The sequence below is a fragment of the Theropithecus gelada genome, chromosome 12 (genome assembly GCF_003255815.1).
Source record: "Theropithecus gelada isolate Dixy chromosome 12, Tgel_1.0, whole genome shotgun sequence".
Classification (NCBI taxonomy): domain Eukaryota; kingdom Metazoa; phylum Chordata; class Mammalia; order Primates; family Cercopithecidae; genus Theropithecus; species Theropithecus gelada.
The window spans coordinates 108,426,246-108,448,312 of NC_037680.1; the positions used below are offsets into that span (position 1 = coordinate 108,426,246).

General features: G+C 41.1%; 1 protein-coding gene across 3 annotated transcripts in view; it reads right to left on the reverse strand.

The window, feature by feature from the left end:
- Positions 1–22,067, reverse strand: part of PDE6D (phosphodiesterase 6D) — a 61,980-nt gene that overhangs the window by 34,008 nt on the left and 5,905 nt on the right. The gene's annotated exons all lie outside the window — the stretch shown is intronic.

Sequence of the window (22,067 nt, forward strand, 5' to 3'; positions counted from 1 at the left end):
CTGGGAATTTCTAAACTTACAGGCAGGCTAGAGATATAGCCCCCAAAACAGGGGAAAAAAGTGTTTTTCTCCTGAGGGCCTTCATGTAGAAATGAGAAATGTTTAGTATTTCTTAGAACAATAAGGTAAACATTTAATGTAAAGATATTCATAAGTCACTACCAGACTTTCATACCTTCAAAATAATTTCTAAGAACAATAAAACAGGAAAACCTTCATGTAAATTAGCTGGAGCAATTATTTGAATCAGCTGGTATACTTTATCAGCTAGTCCTTATCAAAGGGGTCACATCCAAGTAAATTTCTGTTTAAATCAATAGAAGAAAGTAAGGGAAAGACTTTACCAAGATATGGAAAGAATTCTGTTGTCACATGATTTGTGTTACACATCACTTAGGTATACGAAACTCTGGCAGAAATGTATGCAGTCTTCACATTCAGTATCTATTTACTGTACAATGATGATGGCTAAGATGTACTGAGTACTAGATACTGTCCTAATAATTTAGATGTTATTCACATATAAATTAATCCACATAACCCTACGAAATAGGCATTATTATTATAGCTCTTACATGGATGAGGAATCTGTGGTTTGAGGATGGTAAGTTTTTGCTTCATTTCATTGCTCAAAGGTCACAAAGCCAATAAGTGGTCAAGTTGGTTTTTGACTGCCTGATTCTAACATCCATGATTTTTAACTTTATATGACACCTCCAACTGTCCTGCATAACCAATCTGTACCAGGGAGAGACTGAGGGATATAAGATGAATAAGTCATGATCCCTACACTTATGGTACAAGACAAGTAGTTCCTCTAGGACATGAGATTAGAAAGGCATTTCCAAATGCTCCAGGATACAAGATGCCAGATCAGATTATGCTGCTAGTGTATTCCACAGGTCAAAACCCCTATACTTTTGGGGCCCTTGATTTTTAAACTTTTTAATATACCCTTAGTGGTTAAAAGGCATATTTATAAAAAGGACATGCTGCAAGCCTACTGACACTATTTTCTAGCTCAGGCAAGTTTTCCAGAAATTACTGAACCACATCAATTTATATAATAAAGGGGATAAAGCTATAACAATGTCCAGCTAATGGATCTAATATCAGTTGAGAGAATGATCTCTTCCATATTCAAGTGATAGAGTGTTGCCTGATAACTTGGTCCATGAATACATTAGAATGGAGACAGAAATGAGTCTAAGACTAAGGTTGTGGTCTCTCTTCTGAGACCATTTCTATAAAATCTCCAAAGGCTAAAGGGAAATCACATTCATTGTATTAGCCCAACAACGGCTATAAATCAATACTTCTTAACCTATGGTTCATAATCAATGCAGACAGATAAAGTCTTAACTATTTTGCATTTCTCAGGGCTAGCTTTCTAACAGTCTTGTTTAACTTAACTGCAGACAGTATAAGGCCAGGGCAAAGGTGAACAATATTCCCAGCCTTATCTGGCATTTAGCTATATTCATAGTTTAAAGGTAGTCCTCAAAGAAAGAAGAGGTGGGGTAAAAGAGCTAATATTTGAGTACCCACTTCCAATATATATGTCACGTGCTGTGCTAACAGCCCCTCTTTTTTATTTTTCAATCTTATTTAATACTCATACCCACATAAAATAGTGGTGCTCCCAGCAGTCAAGTATCTTTCTCAGGAATTCACAGCTGCTAAATAATATAGCTAACATTCAGGCAGAGGTCTGTTCACACTACATACCCTTGGGAACAGAAAGGCTCCAGGGAACTGCAGAGTCCTGGGTACCTTTGTGACGACATTCTTCCAGGGCTAGAAGAGCTGAGAGAACTGATGAGAGGGTGAAAAAGACAAGCAGACTCCCTCAAACATACCATGGAAATGGCCCTTTTGCCCTTCCTAACAATGTTCTCTTGGGGATATGCTTAGTAGAGAAGGAAGATGATGTATTGAGTTATTGACTTTGTACTGATCCACATTGAAAACAAAATTCCATTTACAACAGAACTTCCCTGTTGTAACTTGCACTTAAATATTGTGAGCTTGCCGGGCGCGGTGGCTCAAGCCTGTAATCCCAGCACTTTGGGAGGCTGAGGCAGGTGGATCACGAGGTCAGGAGATCGAGACCATCCTGGCTAACATGGTGAAACCCCGTCTCTACTAAAAATACGAAAAAAAAAAAACTAGCCGGGTGTGGTGGCGGGCGCCTGTTGTCCCAGCTACTCGGAGGCTGAGGCGGGAGAATGGCGTGAACCCGGGAGGCGAAGCTTGCAGTGAGCCGAGATTGCACCACTGCACTCCAGCCTGGGCGACACAGCGAGACTCCGTCTCAAAAAAAAAAAAAAAAAAAGTTGTGAGCTTAAATATTTCAAAATAATGATCTCCATTGAGTATAGCTATATGTGTGGCTATTAAAAAGTAGACCTCCTCTTTTCTATTCCTTGAATGAAACCATGATATATTTTTTTAAATCTGAAACAGACTCAAGGACTAACTTTGTTTTTTTCCTTTTTAGACACAGTCTTGCTCTGTTGCCCAGGCTGGAGTGCAATAGTGTAATTTCGGCTCACTGCAACCTCTGCCTCCTGGGTTCAAGTGATTCTCCTGCCTCAGCCTCCTGAATAGCTGGGATTACAGGTGGGCACCACCATGCCCAGCTAATTTTTGTATTTTTAGTAGGGACAAGGTTTCACCCTGTTGGCCAGGCTGGTCTCGAACTCCTGACCTCAAGTGATTCACCTGCCTTGGCCTCTCAAAGTGCCGGGATTACAGGTGTGAGCCACCGCGCCTGGCCTAACAATTTGGTTTTAAGAACTGAAGACTTGTAGTGTTGTAAGCAACCCAAACTTATCTTAATGGACACAGAAGGCTTGTTTCAAATTTTTCATAAAAATATTTCTTACCCTATTCAGCTAATCTTCTGAGAGGACACAGAGGAAACAACAAAATCTCAGACAGAGATCTTAGGTGCAGTGGCTCACACCTGTAATCCCAGCACTTTGGGAGGCCAAGCTAGGAGGATCACCTGAGCCCAGGAGTTCAAGACCAGACTGCGAAATGTAGTGAGACCTCATCTCTACTAAAAAAAAAAAAAAAAAAAAAAAGAAAAAAGAAAATCGCAGGCAGAGAAAGCATTTGGCGGTATGGTCCGTACCGCAACATGGAAAAATGCACTGGTTCTAAGAGCAGTTGTCAATATTTGAAATTAATCCTAGCTGACTATAGATCTGCTCATGAGAGCTAGTTTAAATAAATAGGTTGACATCTTTGTGCAGTCATTTAGAGCAAGTTTTACATATTCAGCATGATCAAAACTATATTTTGCATAAATTCAGACAGGGGATTTATTAGTATTTATCTGTCTTGCTAGGGAGCCAAAGGAACAGTATTCACAGTGAATGATGACAAAAAGTTTGTTTTATGTGGAGGACAGTATTGCAGTAATCTTGAGTTTCTCACTTAATCATTTCCCTACAACTCTCCAAAGAGAGCTTCTATTCTCCTTTTTTCCTTGCCTACTACTATAATCATTCCAATTGTCTCATTCACATATTTATTGCACAAACATGTATTGAGGTACTGTGTATCGGGTGCAAATATTGGGGATTCCACAGCTGTACCACTCAGAATGTGGCCCACAGACTGGTCCTGGTCTGTAAATCCATTTGCTACCAGCCTGTGACACGTGTTTAAAGTTTTTAGTAACAATACAGCAGAATAATTTATTTGTTGATTTCAGTAATAATTTTTAAAAACTTTTATGTCATTTTTTAAAACCTTTTTTTTTTTTTTTTTTTTAAGAGACAGGGTCTCACTCTGTTGCCTAGGCTGGGGTGCAGTGATGTGATCACAGCTCACTGTAACCCCATACTCCTGGGCTCAAATGATCTTCCTGCTTCAGCCTCCTGAGTAGCTGGGACTACAGGCATGTGCCACCATGCCTGGATAATTTTTAATTTTTTTTTTTTGGTTGAGACAGAGTCTGTGTTGCTCAGGCTGGTCCTGAATTCCCGGGCTCAAGTGATCCTCCCACTTTGGCCTCCCAAAGTGCTGGGATTACAAGCTTGAGCCACACAGGCCTGGTTTTATGTTATTTTTCTAATAATGAATCTCACTATATTTTACAAAAATATTGGTCTATGAAGGATTAGAAGTAAAAACCCAATTCTTTGCCAGCTATAGTTTAAGCAGCATTGTTCTAGGAAACAGGAAGAGTAAGATAAGACTTTTGCTCTTGACAAGGTCTTAGTCTTGTGTGAGTGTTCAATAAAAAGTCTTGCCAGGTGTAGTGGCTCAAGCTTGTAATCCCAGCACTTTAGGAGGCCAAGGTAGGAGGATCGCTTGAACCCAGGAGTTTGATACCAGCCTGGGCAATATAGTGAGACTGTCTCAACAACAACAACAAAAATTAGCTACATGTGGTGGTGTGTGCCTTTAATCCCAGCTACTTGGGAGGCTGAGGGCAAGACTGTGCCACCGCACTACAGCCTGTGCAAGAATGAGACCCTGCCTCCAACAACAAAAACTCTTTCCATCCTCATACACATTTTTGAGGAACACAGAAAGTTTAGGCTTTGTAAATAGGTCTGGGGAATATTACTTTTTTTTCTAATGAGCTATTAATAGGTTAAAAGGACAACAGAGAAGGGTGAGATAAGAAAGGCTGTCAATAGAAAGGATAGTTTGATAAAGAACAGGAAATCAACCGGCAACCAGGAGGCCCGCAGGTATAACAAATTGCTATATGCCTCAGGTGAAGAAGTCAAGAGGGCAAATCAAGGCTTACTGGAGGAAGACACTGGGTCCAGTCTCTGCCATACATTCCATTCTCCAGAGTGTTGTTTGTTATAGCATCACCTCCTATGGCCACTTGTTTATACCTGTGTCATAGTACTTTTTGGAGAGTACCATGAATATATTAGTTTGCAAGTCAAATTCTACAAGTTGCAAGTCAAATAAATATATTATTTATCTTTCTCTTCTCAGTGCTCAGCATGTAACTGGCACTCAAATATGTGTTGAACCACACTAAGCAACAGAGGGCAAGTTCATAAGAATTCTCTTCAGGCTGAGCAACCAGAAGAGATGCTTTAAGGGTCTAGTAGACTGCAGAAAGGGCAATTTAGGCTGGGGCGCAGTGGCAGATGCCTGTAACACCAACACTTTGGGAGGCCAAAGCAGGAAGACTGCTTGAGCCCAGGAATCCAAGACCAGCCTGGGCAACATAGTGAGATTCCATCTCTACCAAAGGAAAAAAAGAAAAAAAGAAAAGACAAATTAGCCATACAGTGGTGCGTGTCTGTAGTCCCAACTACTCGGAAAGCTGAGGCAGGAGGACTGCTTGAGCCCAGGATTTCAAGGCTGCAGTGAGCCATGATCTTACCACCGCACTTCAGCCTGGGTGGCAAAGCAAGATCCTATCTCCAAAAAAAAAAAAAAAAAAAAAAAAAAAAAAAGAAAAGGGGGGAAAAAAAAAAAACCAACAACAAAAAAAAAAAAAAAAAAAAAAAAAAAAAAAGTGAGAGGGGGGCAACTACTTAAACCTGCAACTCAGAAAGAAAAAAAGAAAGCAAAACCAACCCACCAACCAACCAAAAAACCTCCACTCTCCCTAAGGAGAACAACTAAGTCAGTCAGCTGAATTGCAAGTAACAATATATTAGAATTTAAAAACCCATTCTGCATTAAGTTTGAATTCATGACTTGACAGAGTACTCATAAATTATATATGGGCATGTGGCTCTGAGTAATTTCAAGGTAAGTATATTTTTCAGACAAAATGGCTGACTAAGCATATAATGATATATGCTAATGTCTACTATGGCAGATCAGAGCAATACGAGGCAAAGCTTCAAAATCAAGGTCACAGGCATAAAGAAAAACCTCTCCCTTCTCATTACTTTGGGGTGGAAGCAGCTGCAATGACTAGCAGTAAACAAACGGAGTTTCTATTTGGTGGTATCCTGAGCATTTTCATTACAGGGCTGTCTGTCTTTACTCTGTTTTCATAGTTTTTGGTTGTGGCTTTTTTCTTCCTGTTCTCTATCTTTTCACACTCTGCCTTTATGATCTCTCCCTTCTCAAACTCTCTCCTCCTTGTTTCCTTTCTGAACTCATTTCCTTCTCTTACTCCCACTTTCTTCATTAATTCTTAAATACCACTTAGTCAGAGCCCTCTTATGCTTCTGCCTTAGTGTTGGTTATACAGAGCATTCTGCCTTTAGTACCTTCTTAATGACCAATTCTAATTCACGGCCATTTAAATGCATTTCTCCACCCAATAATTTCCCAGTGATTTTCCCATTATGGGGGATAAGGTGAGAAAATATAAATAGATCTCTGAGAACCCTTGAAACATAATATGCAGCATTGTAATCAGTGGTGATATCCCTGTGAAATAATACTCTTGTGCTGGCAAAGTTACTGTGCTTGGAAAGTATACCATCAAAATTCAAACTGGCCTGGGAAACAGTGGAGGCAAGTAATTTAGTAATGAGAAAAAGATCAGTATTATGAAACACAACAGTCTTCTCCCTAGCAAAGTCAAACAATAAAACAAACCTCTCTTTTAGTCAGCCCATTATCCTACTGACATGTACAGTTATGTGCCTGGAACTGGTCAGAAACAAGCTAGAAAAGACATATCCAAAGAGATTCTTAGAGGTCCCTTTGCACTTTTATTTGCTTCCCAGCACCTCCTGATTGAAGAAGAGATAATACAAGGCCTTTTCCCAAGGGCATGTTCTCAAAAGGGCCACTGTTTCTTTCAGGTTATTTGGGGGCACAGGGATATTGCCTTGAATCCTATCAAAATCTACATCCAGAGACGCCTGAATTTCACCCAGTTTTTAAAAAATGCTATAGTATTGGGAAGAAACTCAACTCCTTCAAATTATAACCCTTAAAAAAATAAAAGCTGGCTGGACAGGGTGGCTCATGCCTGTAATCCCAGCACTTTGGAAGGCCGAGAAGGGCGGATCACCTGAGGTCAGGAGTTTGAGACCAGTTTGGCCAACTGAAACACTGTCTCTACTAAATGTACAAAAATCAGTTGGGCGTGGTAGCACACGCCTGTGATCCCAGCTACTCGGGAGGCTGAGGCAGGAGATTGCTGGAATCCGGGAGGTGGAGGTTGCAGGGAGCCGAGATCACGCCACTGCACTACTCCAGCCTGGGCAACAGAGCAAGACTCCGTCTCAAAAAAAAAAAAAAAAGCGAAGTCAAAGATGATTTTGGTTTTCCAGCTAATAAGTGTCATCTGGGGGGTTTCTTCTGTTGTCACTCCAAGAGCCACAATTAATTCCCAGAATTATGAAAAAGGGCTTTCAGGTATCTAAGCTGAAGTAAAAAACAATTACTAAGGCTCTGACTTTTCTGATATCCTGAAACATGAAATCTATAAATTTACAAAACAGATCGCAATGCTAAACCTTAAAGCAAAGGTAAATAATGATTGTAATAATGTAATAGCAAGCATAGTGAATTTGAAGAGCTATGGCATGTATTATTTCATTCAAATTTCATAACATCTCCATCAAACAGCATGCATTATCCTTGCTTTTTTTTTTTGAGACGGAGTCTCACTCTGTCGCCTAGGCTGGAGTGCAGTGATGCGATCTCGCCTCACTGCAAGCTCCACCTCCCAGGTTCACGCCATTCTCTTGCCTCAGCCTCCTGAGTAGCTGGGACTACAGGCGCCCGCCACCATGCTCGGCTAATTTTTTGTATTTTTAGTAGAGACGGGGTTTCACCGTGTTAGCCAGGATGGTTTTCATCTCCTGACCTCATGATCCATCCTACTTGGCCTCCCAAAGTGCTGGGATTATGGCGTGAGCCACGGCGCCTGGCTGCATTATCCTTGTTTTACAGCTATTAAGTGACTTGTACAAAGTCAGATGGCTTAAATAAGTGATTTCCATCATGTAATGAATTCTATCTACCCACTCAAGCTCCTCCCCTAATATCTGCTTTCTTAGGTCACCAGATTTCTTGAAAGAGTAATCTATTCTTGCTGACTTTATTTCCTCATATATTTTATTCATTTTCCAATCTTGAAAGATTATACTTTTGTTTCTTTATTCTTTTTTTTTCCCCAGACAGGGTCTTGCTCTGTGGCCCAGGATGGAGTGCAGTAGCCAGTGGCACAATCTTGGCTCACTGCAACCTCTGCCTCCTGGGCTCAAACGATACTCCTACCCCAGCCTCCCGAGTAGGTGGGACTACAGGCACACGCTAGCATGCCTGGCTAATTTTTGTATTTTTGGTAGAGACAGGGTTTCACTATGTTGCCCAGGCTGGCCTCAAACTCCTGAGCTCAAGGGATCCATACACCTTAGCCTCCCAAAGTGTTGGGATTACAGGTGTGAGCCACTGTACACCCTGCCACTATCTATTATTGTTAAAAGATCACAATGACCTATAAGGTATCATAGGACTCTCAGCTGATTCTTAAATATCATTAATGAATAAAATTTTGATGAATTCCAAGGATTTGTTTGGTCCTTATCCTTCCTTATTCCTGACTCCAACTCACTCTTGAAATACTTTCCTTCCTCTTTGTTACTCCGTACTATCATAAAGATTAAACTAGGCATCACCTCATCTTTTAAGATCCTATTCAAGTGATAATCCTTTGTTGTTGTTGTTGTTGTTGAGATGGAGTCTCCCTCTGTCGTACACGCTGGAGTGCGGTGGCATGATTTCGGCTCACTGCAACCTCCACCTGGGTTCAAGCGATTTTCCTGCCTCAGCCTCTCGAGTAGCTTGGATTACAAGCGTGCAACACCACACCCAGATAATTTTTGTATTTTTAGTAGAGACACGGTTTCACCATTTTGGCCAGGCTGGTTTCCAACTCCTGACTTCAAGTGATCCGCCCGCCTCGGCCTCCCAAAGTTCTGGGATTACGGGCATGAGCCACCGCGCCCAACCTCAAGTGATAATTCTTGAAGTCTTCCACAACACCCCTAGTAGTAGTCATCCTTTCTCTGAGTTTCCACAGCACTTGATACTACTAGGCACTTCACACATTGTATTCTGATTGTTATGGTCTCTTTCTCTCTCCCTTATATAAGTTATTTGGTCATGGAAACTGGTTTATCATTTTCTTTTTTTGAGACGGAGTTTCACTTTTGTTGCCCAGGCTAGAGTGCAATGGCATGATCTCAGCTCACTGCAACCTCTTCCTCCCGGGTTTAAGCGATTCTGTCTCAGCCTCCCGAGTAGCTGGGATTACAGGCACATGCTACCACGCCCGGCTCATTTTTGTATTTTTAGTGGTGACAGGGTTTCATCCTATTGGTCAGGCTGGTCTCCAACTCCTGACCTCAGGTGATCCACCCGCCTTGGCCTCCCAAAATGCTGGGATTACAGGCGTAAGCCACTGCGCAACAAATGTCTGAATGAATGGCCAGTAAGTGGCAGCACTATGACCAGAACGCAGCTCTTCTGGTTCCCTTGTCTTTGCTTCTTAGGCAGAAGATGGCTCAAAAGAAATGAAGGCTTACAGTTACATTTCTCACTTCCTATTTCATGAAAATGCTGAATCTCAGATTTAGTCCCTTTTTCTTAATCTTTATCAGTGACCTGGTGAAGAACTATACTTTTCACACAGAGTAGTCACGTAGGTAGCAGTGCCACACATGGCATAGTTATGACTATCCTACAATTTGCTCTCTTTCACACACATACACACACACACATATATACACACAGATACATACATATATACACACACAGATATGTATATATACACATACACACACATACACACACACATATATATAGTTTGTAGAGATGGGGTCTTGCTCCATTGCCCAGGCTGGAATGAAGAGACACAATCATAGCTCACTGTAGCCTCGAATTCCTGAGCTCAAGTGATCCTCCTGCCTCAGCCTCCTGAATAGCTGGGACCACAGATGGGACCACATTTTTTAACAGAGAATCACAGAAAAGGAAATAGTCTGTTAGATTCTTATTTCAATCCACAAATACTTAATGGACCTTTTAAACAAACCCTAAATGCATAATAACACTCTGTAACAGGAATCCTCAAGTTGGTTCTATAAGCTACCCACAATATACTTTCACCTGATATTTTTCACAGATGATTAAGGAAAAGGTTTCAGGATGAAACTGAAATAAGCTGGTCACAAGGTAGCCTTGTGTATTCTGAACAATGCCAAGAAATGTTTGTTTATCCACGTTAGTATCCAAGACTTTTTCACTTTTTTTTTTTCTATTAACGAGATTATCTGAATTGCTCATCTGAAAACAACTTCACCGTGGGATAAATTTTGTGTTACTTTACTGGATAAAACTATATGGACACAATCTTGTGCTTATCAGACTTGAGTGACAACCTCCTATGTTTGATCATCACTGAAGTTGCTAATCAGACCCCTATGAGTAGCTATCTCTTGACTACAGAGGCCGATGTTTAAGAGGACTGTGCTTAAGATGAAAAAAATACAAAAACAAGAATATATCCACCTGCTGCTTAAGTATTTTCTGGAAAATGTATTTTTTTCCTCTGGTAACTCTTAATTGTTAAAAAATTCATTATCTTGGCCGGGCGCGGTGGCTCAAGCCTGTAATCCCAGCACTTTGGGAGGCCGAGACGGGTGGATCACAAGGTCAGGAGATCGAGACCATCCTGGCTAACACGGTGAAACCCCGTCTCTACTAAAAAAATACAAAAAAATTAGCCGGGCGAGGTGGCGGGTGCCTGTAGTCCCAGCTACTTGGGAGGCTGAGGCAGGAGAATGGCGGGAACCCGGGAGGCGGAGCTTGCAGTGAGCCGAGATCGCGCCACTGCACTCCAGCCCGGGCGACAGAGCGAGACTCCGTCTCAAAAAAAAAAAAAAAAAAAAAAAAATTCATTATCTTGGGCTAAACCCTGGCCCCTGTGTCTGGTGAATTGAGGGAAAAAAATAATATAGGGGACATGACCACATTAGAAGAGGATAATTTTCAACTGAAAAATAAATGTGGCTGTGACTTAAACACTGAGAAAAGGGCTGGGCATGGTGGCTTATGCCTGTTAATTCCAGCACTTTGGGAGGCCAAGGCAGTCAGATCACTTGAGCCCAAGAGTTCAAGACCAGCCTGGGCAACATGGCAAAATCTGGTCTCTAAAAAAATAACAAAAATTGGCTGGGCGTGGTGGCTCACTCCTGTAATCCCAGCACTTTGAAAAGCCGAGATGGGTGGATTGCCTGAGGTCAGGAGTTCGAGACCAGTCTGGCCAACATGGTGAAACCCCGTCTCTACTAAAAATACAAAAATTAGCCGGGTGTGGTGGCAGGTGCCTGTAATCCCAGGTACTCGGGAGGCTGAGGCAGGAGAATTGCTTGAACCTGGGAGGCGGAAGTTGCAGTGAGTTGAGATCGCGCCATTGCATTCCAGCCTGGGTGACAAGAGCGAGACTTTGTTTCAAAAAAAAAAAAAAAAAAAAAAAAAACCCACAAAAATTAGCCAGGCATGATAGTGTGCGCCTGTAGTCCCAGTTATCTGAGAGGCTGAGGTGGGAGGATCACTTCAGTCTAGGAGGTTAAGGCTGCAGTGAGCTGAGAAATTTTTTTTTTTTTTTTTTTGGCACAACTTCTGCCTCCTGGGTTCAAGTGATTCTTGTGCCTCAGCCTCCCAAATAGCTTCTGTGGGGTTTGCCACGTTGGCCAGGCTGGTCTTGAACTCCTGACCTCAAGTGATCTGCCCACCTAGGCCTCCCAAAGTGCTGGGATTACAGGCATAAGACACCTCACTCAGCCAAGCTGAGAAAAATTTAAAACTCAAAATTAATAATACAACAACAAAAGAATAAATTCTCCAGAGAGGCACCATGGTATACCGTAGAAAAGATGGACTTTTAAAAGACAAAACAAGGCTTAAATTAAGGTTCTGCCTTCATTTAAGTCACTGCCTTGTCGATCCTCAATTCCTTAATCTATAAAGTGAGGCTAACAATGAATAGGGTTGTTGTGATAACGCAGTAATATATCAAAGTTCTTTTTTTTTTTTTTTTTTTTTTTTTTTTTTGAGACGGAGTCTCGCGCTGTGTCACCCAGGCTGGAGTGCAGTGGCGGATCTCGGCTCACTGCAAGCTCCGCCTCCCAGGTTCAGGCCATTCTCCTGCCTCAGCCTCCGAGTAGCTGGGACTACAGGCGCCCGCCACCACGCCCGGCTAGTTTTTTGTATTTTTAGTAGAGACGGGGTTTCACCATGTTAGCCAGGATGGTCTCGATCTCCTGACCTCGTGATCCGCCCGCCTCGGCCTCCCAAAGTGCTGGGATTACAGGCTTGAGCCACCGCGCCCGGCCATCAAAGTTCTTTAAAAACCGAAAAGCAGTATAGAATTATGAGATATTACTAGACCACCCCCTTTCTTTTTGTGGCTATATTTACAGTGTTAATTTATATTAGAGCTATTCAGGTTTCATTCTCTAAATGTTATCTAAATTCAAAGGCAATAATTGCTCTCCTTGATTCTGAATCAGTTGTATCCACAATGCACTAAACCAAACACTTCAATACTGAGTGTCTAAGAGTTGTGTCAAAAACAAAAAAGAAATAATCAGGTCACAAAAAAACATTTTGCCTATTTTAGGTGTAGAACACATCTCAATATAAACATTTGCTGAAAAGAGTACTGGTTAAGTAAGAGAGGCTGTCACCAAATCAAAGAATTGTAGTGCTGGAAAAGGATTTGAGTATTTCTGGAGATCATCTACCGTAATACACATTTGATACATACAAAATTTCCCTCTGCAACACTCGACAGACAGGCATCAATCTGCTGCTTAAAACACTTTCTGGAAAATATCTTTTTTCAGGTAACTCTACTAATTGTTAAAAACTGGCCTAAACTCTGTCACTTGTAATTTCTACCCTCCAAATCTTGTACTTCCTCTGAGAGCTACACAGCAACATTTAATTCTTCATCTTTAGAACAGTTGTTTTTTTTTTTTTTTTTTTTTTTTAACTTTAGAAGAGAACACTCATGTCCCTTGTCCAACTCTTTTCATCTTTAGGTTAAACTTCCTTCAGTTCCCCCATTATTGAATGTATGCCATGTTTCAAGTGGCCCTCCTTTGCACCAGCTCCACTTTTCCCTGCCTCCCTTTGCTGTAGACTAAACCAGCTCCCATGTGTCCTACAGTGAGACCATCACCTTCTTTGCCATAAACAGTGTGCTTTAATCCAATCCATTGAAATCTTTGTGGATACTGGACTGTAAGAAAATATATTTGCTTTTCTTCCCAGCTCCAAAATTATAAGCAGGTCAAAAGGAAAAAAGAATGCTGCTCTCAAAACTTTGACAATTTGAGTTTTACGCATTCAAGCAATTATTAGAATAGTCAGGCTGCTGGAGAAGATGGTCTTTAAAATTCCTTCTTATGATGCTAGGCTTTAGCTCAGGAATAGGGAGGGATAGATCTATAAGTCAAATCCTCTCATAACATGAGGATTTGTGGATGCAGAATGCTGACAAGTGAGGCCTGAGAGGCAAAACTGAGGTCAACCCTAGTAAGAATCTAGAGCTTCCAAGCCTCAGAACCACTGCTAGTCCTTTATCAAATGTAGTGATGATTACAACTGGAATTCTTCATGAGAATTTTACCGTGTTCTGTCCCATTTCTCCAGAAGTTACCATAATGTTTCATTATAAACCATATACACAACCCTGGGAAGAAACTTAGAAGGTCAGTAGAAGACTACATAAATATCTAATTATACTCTAACTTCCTTCCAAAAAGCAAAAGCAGGAATGCCTGTTTAAGAATCCTAAGGGCTGGGTGCAGTGGCTCATGCCTGTAATCCCAGCACTTTGGGAGGCCGAGGCGGGTGGATCACAAGGTTAGGAGATTGAGACCATCCTGGCTAACATGATAAAACCCTGTCTCTATTAAAAATACACACACACACAAAATTAGCCGGGTGTGGTGGTGGGTGCCTGTAGTCCCAGCTACTCGGGAGGCTGAGGCAGGAGAGTGGCGTGAGCCGAGATCGCGCCACTGCACTCCACGTTGGGCAACAGAGCGAGACTCCATCTCAAAAAAAAAAAAAGAATCCTAAGACCAGGTATGGAGGCTCATGTCTGTAATCCTAGCATTTTGGGAAGCCAAGGTGGGCAGATCACTTGATCCCAGAAGTTCGAGAGCAGCCTGGGCAACATAGTGAAACCCTTTCTCTACAAAGAAAAAATATGAAAATTAGCTGGGTATAGTGGTGCACACCTGTGGTCCCAGATACTCAGCAGGGTGAGGCAGAGGATCACCTGAGCCTGGGAGGTCAAGACTGCAGTGGGCTATGATAGCACCAGCCTGGGTGACAGTGAGACCCTGTCACACACACACAAAAAGAATCCTAAGATAATCAATAGGACATTATATTCATTTAATCCATTCAAGATAACAATCAAACTCTCAAGAGTCCATGCATGAGGAAACAAGCTACCAATCACAATCTACATGAAATTGGGCTATATGAGTGGTATATCTGGTTGCTTTCCAAGACTTTGGGTTGATAGACAAAAACTATATTATGGGAAATAATAAACCTCAAATTCATTTTTAATGTTTGGCCAAGGCAACTGTACTAGGGAATACTGACATTCAAGAGAAGTTCTACAGTCGACTTTTCTTAATACGTCAACCATTCTTATTCTTTATTTTAAGTGAGTAAATAGAAGATGTAAAGCCAACTAGTTTTTGGTTGGAAGCAAAGTCAAGGATCAAGGTACTACGAGAAAGAAGATACAGGGATTCCAGGACCCAACTATGGGAGAAGAAATGTAAGAACACAAGTGAAAGGTGCTTTCAGAAACCTTCTGAGCCCAAACTCTTTTTGCTAACCTGCCATAAATTAGAATGAGATTCATTTTCTAGACAAGATAAACATGAGGTATACATCAATGCCTATTGAATCATTTATTCAGAGGCAAAACGGGAATACCATAGTTTTTTTCAGTAGGAAAATATAACTAGAATGAAGGCATCAGTTATATCTTAGAGAAATAAGTGGCTTTACAATCATATTAACACTATTATAATTATTATTATTATTATTGAGATGGAGTTTCTGTTGCCCAGGCTGGAGTGCAGTGGCATGATCTCGGCTCACTGCAACCTCCACCTCCCAGGTTCGAGCGATTCTCCTGCCTCAGCCTCCCGAGTAGCTGGGATTACAGGTGCACACCACTATGCCTGACTAATTTTGTATTTTTAGTAGAGACGGGATTTCACCATGTTGGCCAGGCTGGTCTTGAACGCCCAAACTCAGGTGATGCACCCACCTCAGCCTCCCAAAGAGCTGGGATTACAGGCATAAGCCACCACACCCGGCCTGTCATTATTATTAGTAATTATTAATAAAATGAATGGCGGCAGATATTACTATATGCCAGGCACTAAACCAAACATTTTTTATGCAGTTTCATTTAATTCTCAAAACAACCCTCTGATGATATGAGATACAGATGCTGAGGCTCAGAGTCTAAACCTTGGAAGTGAGCCCATACTCTAAACCATCATGCTATATGCTCTACTGCAGTTATGTGTAAACATTTGATAGATACCAATTACGTTCTATAGACACTATACACACATATAAACCAAATGAGAGTGCCCCTTTCCCTCAATGTTGTGAACACTGAATATTCTTACTTATTTATTTTTTTTTGAGACTGAGTCTCTCTCTGTCACCCAGGCTAGAGTGCAGTGGTGCAATCTCGGCTCATTGCAACCTTGGCCTCCCAGGTTCAAGTGATTCTTCTGCCTCAGACACCCTAATAGCTGGGATTACAGCTGTCCACACCATGCCCAGCTATTTTTTGTATTTTTAGTAGAGACGAGGTTTCCTCGCATTGGCCAGGCTGGCCTCGAACCCCTGACCTCAAGTAATCTGCCCGCCTTGGCCTCCCAAAGTGCTGGAATTACAGGTGTGAGCCACTGTGCCTGGCATCTTTTTTTTTTTAAATAAATTTTTATGTATTTTTTTTTTTTTTTTTTTGAGACGGAGTCTCGCTCTGTAGCCCAGGCTGGAGTGCAGTGGCCGGATCTCAGCTCACTGCAAGCTCCGCCTCCCGGGTTCACGCCATTCTCCGGCCTCAGCCTCCCGAGTAGCTGGGACTACAGGCGCCTGCCACCTCACCCGGCTAGTTTTTGTATTTTTAGTAGAGATGGGGTTTCACCGTGTTAGCCAGGATGGTCTCGATCTCCTGACCTCGCGATCCGCCCATCTCGGCCTCCCAAAGTGCTGGGATTACAGGCTTGAGCCACCGCGCCCGGCCAATTTTTATGTATTTTTTTTTGAGACAATTTCACTCTGTAGCTCAGGCTGGAGTGCAGTGGTGTGATCTCAGCTCACTGCAACTCCTGCCTTCTGGGTTCAAGCGATTGTTTTGCCTCTGCCTCTTGAGTAGCTGGGATTACAGGCGTGTGCCACTATGTTTGGCTAATTTTTTGTATTTTTAATAGAGAGGGGGTTTTGCTATGTTGGGCAGGCTGGTCTCAAACTCTCGGCCTCAAGTGATCTGCCCACCACGGCCTCCCAAAAGTATTGGGATTACAGGCATGAACCACTGTGCCTGGCCTATTTTTTTTTTTTTAAATTTTATTTTCATACAGTGCCACTCTCAGGATATATATATTATCAATCTTTTAAATTTGTGTCAATTAATTGGGAATAAAGAGATAGTCTATTATTATTATTATTATTTTAGACAAGGTCTCACTCTGTTACCCTGGTTGGAATGCAGTGGGGCACAATCTTGGCTCACTGCGACCTCCACCTCCCAGGCTCAGGTGATCCCCTCTCCTCAGCCTCCCAGTAGCTGGGACCACAAGTATGCGCCACCACACCCGGCTAATTTTTGTGTGCACTTTTTTTTTTTTTTTTTTTTGTAGAGGCAGGGTCTTGCCATGTTGCCCAGGCTGGTCTCAAACTTCTAGGCTCAAGCTATCCGCCCACCTCGGCCTCCCAAAGTGCTGGGATTACAGGCATGAGCCACTGCACCTGGCAGATAGTCTATTATTTTAACAAGGTTGAGCATTTCCTCATTTATTCATTGGTCATCTGCTTTTTTCTTCTAGGAACTGCTTGTTCATATCCTTTGTCCATTTTGAGTTAAATGCTTATCGTATTGATTTGTAGGCAGCCATTTATATTCTGGATATTATAATATCTGAAGTATAAATAAATGTATTAAATAAATAAATGGAGACAATAAGCTAATATTTAAAAAAAGCTACATTACTACTCTATATCTTATACCAAAGAAAATTCCAGATGGATTAAAGATAATGAAATCATAAAAGCATAATTCCTTCTCATGGAAGTCTGTCAGTTTCTTGTTAATTTAATAAAGTAATATTTTTATGTTGATGAAAAAGCTATTCAAATAGGCAAAACAGTGGATACAGACCATACTAGAAAGCTAGTATAAGAGTACTGTGACAAATGCTGGGCGCGGTGGCTCACGCCTGTAATCCTAGCACTTTGGGAGGCCTGAGGTCAGGAGTTTGAGACTAGTCTGGCCAACACAGAGAAACCCCGTCTCTGCTAAAAATACAAAAATTAGCCGGGCGTGGTGGTGGGTGCCTGTAATCCCTGCTACTTGGGAGGCTGAGGCGGGAGAATCGCTTGAACCCGGAAGGCAGAAGTTACAGTGAGTTGACATCGCATTATTGCACTCCAGCCTGGGCAACAACAGTGAGACTCCATCTCAAAAAAAAAAAAAAAAAAAGAGTACTGTGACAAATCTGTCAGTGAAAATAACTGAAAGTAATTATCTTTGGAAATCATAAACATGGTAAATCTATTATTAAGTGAACAAAGTAAGTTACAAAGTGATATTTACTATTCCATTTTTATAAAAAACACATTAAAAATTAGCTACATTAGAAGGCTATATTAAATAATACTTACAAAAGTGACTCTAGGTAGCTAGAGTTCGTAATAGGAAAATTAAATAGAATTTTAAAAAATGCATTGCTTTTGAAGATATTCCTTTTACACAGACATAAAGCTGGTTAGCTTCTGGAAAGAAGGGACTGTAAGTCATTCATTTTTGTATCCTTCAAGTGTAGAGTGCCCTATACATAACAGTCACCCAACAGACCTTTGTTGAAGAAAAGAAACGGGAAACGTGGGATTTACAAACATCAATCTCTATGTCAGCTGCTTAAAATCAAATCCAAAATATTTGCAGGAGAATCATATTGTTCCCCAAGTAACATTTCATTCATAACATTAATTTACAATTAGGAAATGTTATGCTTTTAACAAACAAGAAAGAAATGCAAGGTTCTTAATGTGTACGAGAGCCTTGCATTTCTTGAGAGGTAGTATAGCGCCACAGTCCAGTATAGCTCTTAAACCACTATCCTATATTACCTTTTATGGATCTAGGGATCCAGGAAAATACAAATTCAAACAAGGTATCATATGTTGTCCAAACTGGCAAAAATAAAAAAGATTGACCTAGTCAACGTGGAAAACTGAGTACTATCAACACTGTTGGTGGGAGATCATAATGGTACTCTTTTTGTAGTGATAAACTCTTCTCACAAAAACAGATACTCTGAAAGAGGTAGGGTGAGATGGGGTGAAGGTGATATGAGAATAAAATCTTGTAAGATTTTGTTTTTGAAACAACTGATGGCAGATACAAAGGCTTATACTGAATTCACTCAGACCATGCCTGATTTATGCATCACTCTTACGGAGTATCTTTAAATTTTTTTTTTTTAGAGTTGGGGGGTCTCACTATGTTGGCCAGGTTGGTCTTGAACTCCTAGCCTTGAGCCATCCTCCCACCTAGGCCTCCCAAAGTGCTGGGATTACAGGTGTGAGCACCATGCCCAGCCAAGTCCTCATGTTTCTATCTACTATGGGCATATGGCAAGCTTCTATGTGAATAAAAGGGGCACAAATATCTATAGGGACCTTAAACATACATATTATGTTAGTCACAGACCAATCCTATTGTAAACTATACTAAATCACATCATAAAGCTATAATAATTCAACCAAATGTGTATAGGCACAAGAAGAGACAAATAGATCAATGAAACAGAAATAATCAAAAAATAAACCTACGTCTTATGAAAATTTAGTATATGACAAGGATGGCATTTCAAAACAGTGAGGAAAAGACGGACTTACTACTTAGTACTGGAACTACTGGCTATTCAAACAGCAGAAGTACTTAGATATCTACCATATACCAAATGTATAAATACGTTCCAGGTGGATTAAAGAGCTAAACATTAAAAAGAGAAGAAAAGATAGGATATTTAGTTAATCTTGGGATAAGAAAGATCTTTTTAAACAAGATACAAAATGCAAAAGCCAGACGGCAAATATTAATAAACTTGAGGCCAGGCACAGTGGCTCATGCCTGTAGTCCCAGCACTTTGGGAACAGAGGTCAGGCGGATCACGAGGTCAGGAGTTTGAGGACAGCTTTGCCAACATGGTGAAACCCATCTCTACTAAAAATACAAAAATTAGCCGGGCATGATGGCATGTGCCTGTAATCCCAGCCACTCAGGAGGCTGAGGCAGGAGAATTGCTTGAACCTGGGAAGCGGAGGTTGCAGTGAGCCAAGATTGTGCCACTGCACTCCAATGTGGGCAACAGACCAAGACTTCACCTCAAACAAATAAAATAAATTTGAAATGACAATTTTAGAATTCTGTTCAACAAAAAAGGAGACAATACATTGAAAGAAAATATTTGCAAAATATATAATAGGCAAAGGATTGATATTACAATATGTAAAGAACAGCTACAAATAAGAAAAATAAACAATTTAATAGTAAAATGGGCAAAAACAAAATTAACAATTTACAGAAGAAAAAGAAATGGCCAAATAGAGATGTGCAACTTATCTAATAACAACAAGAATAACACTAGCTAAAGCATAATGCTTACTGTAGATCAGGTGCTTTTCTAAATGCTTTAGATATCAACTCATTTACTCTCAAAGCCCCATGCGATAGGTAGTATACTATTATTTTCTGCATTTTACAGATAAGAAAATTGAGGCGAGGTTAAAGCAGTTGCTCAGGGACACACAACTAGGAGTGCAGGGCTGGAATTCCAATGCAGGCAGTATAGCGACATAGTCCAGTATAGCTCTTAACCACTATGCTATATTACCTTTTCATGGATGTAGGGATCCCAGGAGAATACCAATTAAAACTATATATCATTTGTTATCTAAACTGGCAAACAAAAAAGACTGACCTAGTCAACGTGGAAAACTGAGTACTATCAACACTGTTGGTGGGAGAACATAATGGTGCTCTTTTTGTAGTGATAAACTATTCTTACAGAAACAGATACTCTGAAAGAAAGTTCAGAAGGCCGGGCGCGGTGGCTCAAGCCTGTAATCCCAGCACTTTGGGAGGCCGAGACGGGCGGATCACGAGGTCAGGAGATCGAGACCATCCTGGCTAACACGGTGAAACCCCGTCTCTACTAAAAAATACAAAAAACTAGCCGGGCGAGGTGGCGGGCGCCTGTAGTCCCAGCTACTCGGGAGGCTGAGGCAGGAGAATGGCGGGAACCCGGGAGGCGGAGCTTGCAGTGAGCTGAGATCCGGCCACAGCACTCCAGCCTGGGCGACAGAGCGAGACTCCGTCTAAAAAAAAAAAAAAAAAAAAAAAAAAGAAAATCTATTTACCCAATAAAAGGTGGACAATAGTCAGTTTCTTATTAAAACATTAATTTTACTTTTTCCTGAAGGTAGTAGCATATCTTAACATTCCTGCTTTTCTTTTCCCTCTTACTCCACAAATGCCCAATAAAGGCTACCAGAGGATGAGCACGCCACTGCTCTCATGCTAACTTTTTGATGTGGCTGCTTCCCTGGTGCTTCAGGATTTAATCAGCTCAGGTCAAGCTTTCCCCGAAAGCCTGTTTCTGGATGCACTAACATCACTGAATCGGTTGATTCTCTTTTCCTTCTACTGGGCTGACACAGATTCTGCTTTCTGAAACTCTTTTCCGTATTTGTCTCTTATCCTCTTTCTTAACAGGTTCAAGAGCCAAGACTGAGGGTGAGAAGCTCAAACTTTTCTGCTTTGTTTAAAAGCCATTAAAAAGGTATTTCTTCTTTTCAGCAATATGGTATTTCCAATCAGATGAAAACGTTGCTTCTGAAATCTCTCAGTTCTCCTTAGTTTCTGGTTTACTGCTTACACAGCATGTTAAGTAACAATATTATTACATTGTTACATGTTAAGTAATAATACAAATTACTTGAGGGAAAAATAAAATTCATGTCATAGCTTTTCCAGCACTTCAGTCATCCCTATATACCTATATGATCCATTATGGAGAGAAACACAGAAAGGCACATGGAGCTCTAAAGAGGCTGCTACTAAATCACTACATAAAAGTACTGAAACTTTATCACGAATGGTAGTATGCAAAGGTGATACAGCCTTTAGGTTTTTTAAAAAGCATAGATCAATTTTCACTTGAAAAATCTCACTTGTACATCCAAAACTTCCTTTTTGCACTGTGGTCTAAAATGTATTACCAGCTTGGTTTCTGATTATAGCAAAGCAATTAAATTTTGCAAGGGTGACATGGACATTGTGAAAACACAACAGAATATCAAGAAAACAGTGCTTTACTAAACCTCCAAGGGAGGAGTCCTAAAGCGGTGACTACCTTTTCACTGAGGGAGCAATTTAAGAACGTTCCGTACTATAGATTACAGACAGGATGTATGAAGAGATTAAAGTCGGCAGGAGAATGGAAAATTTGAATATACAAGTTTGCATTTTTTCATCTGCATCATATGGTGACAGACTAACACACTCCACGAAAACACAAAGCTTCCTTACCACATTGAGGAGAGGTTGCAAGAGCGGCATCACAACAGGCCCGAGGCAATGATTTCTCTACCCCACTCTATCCTACCGTGGCCCCAGCGACATCACACTATTGCTGGACAGCTCCACCACAGCTAGGCATTAACCGCACCAACAGGAGCGAGCAAAGACACCTCGGCTTCCCTGGAGCCCCAGCGCGAGGCACCCCACACCTAAGCCTATGGTCCTCGTGTTG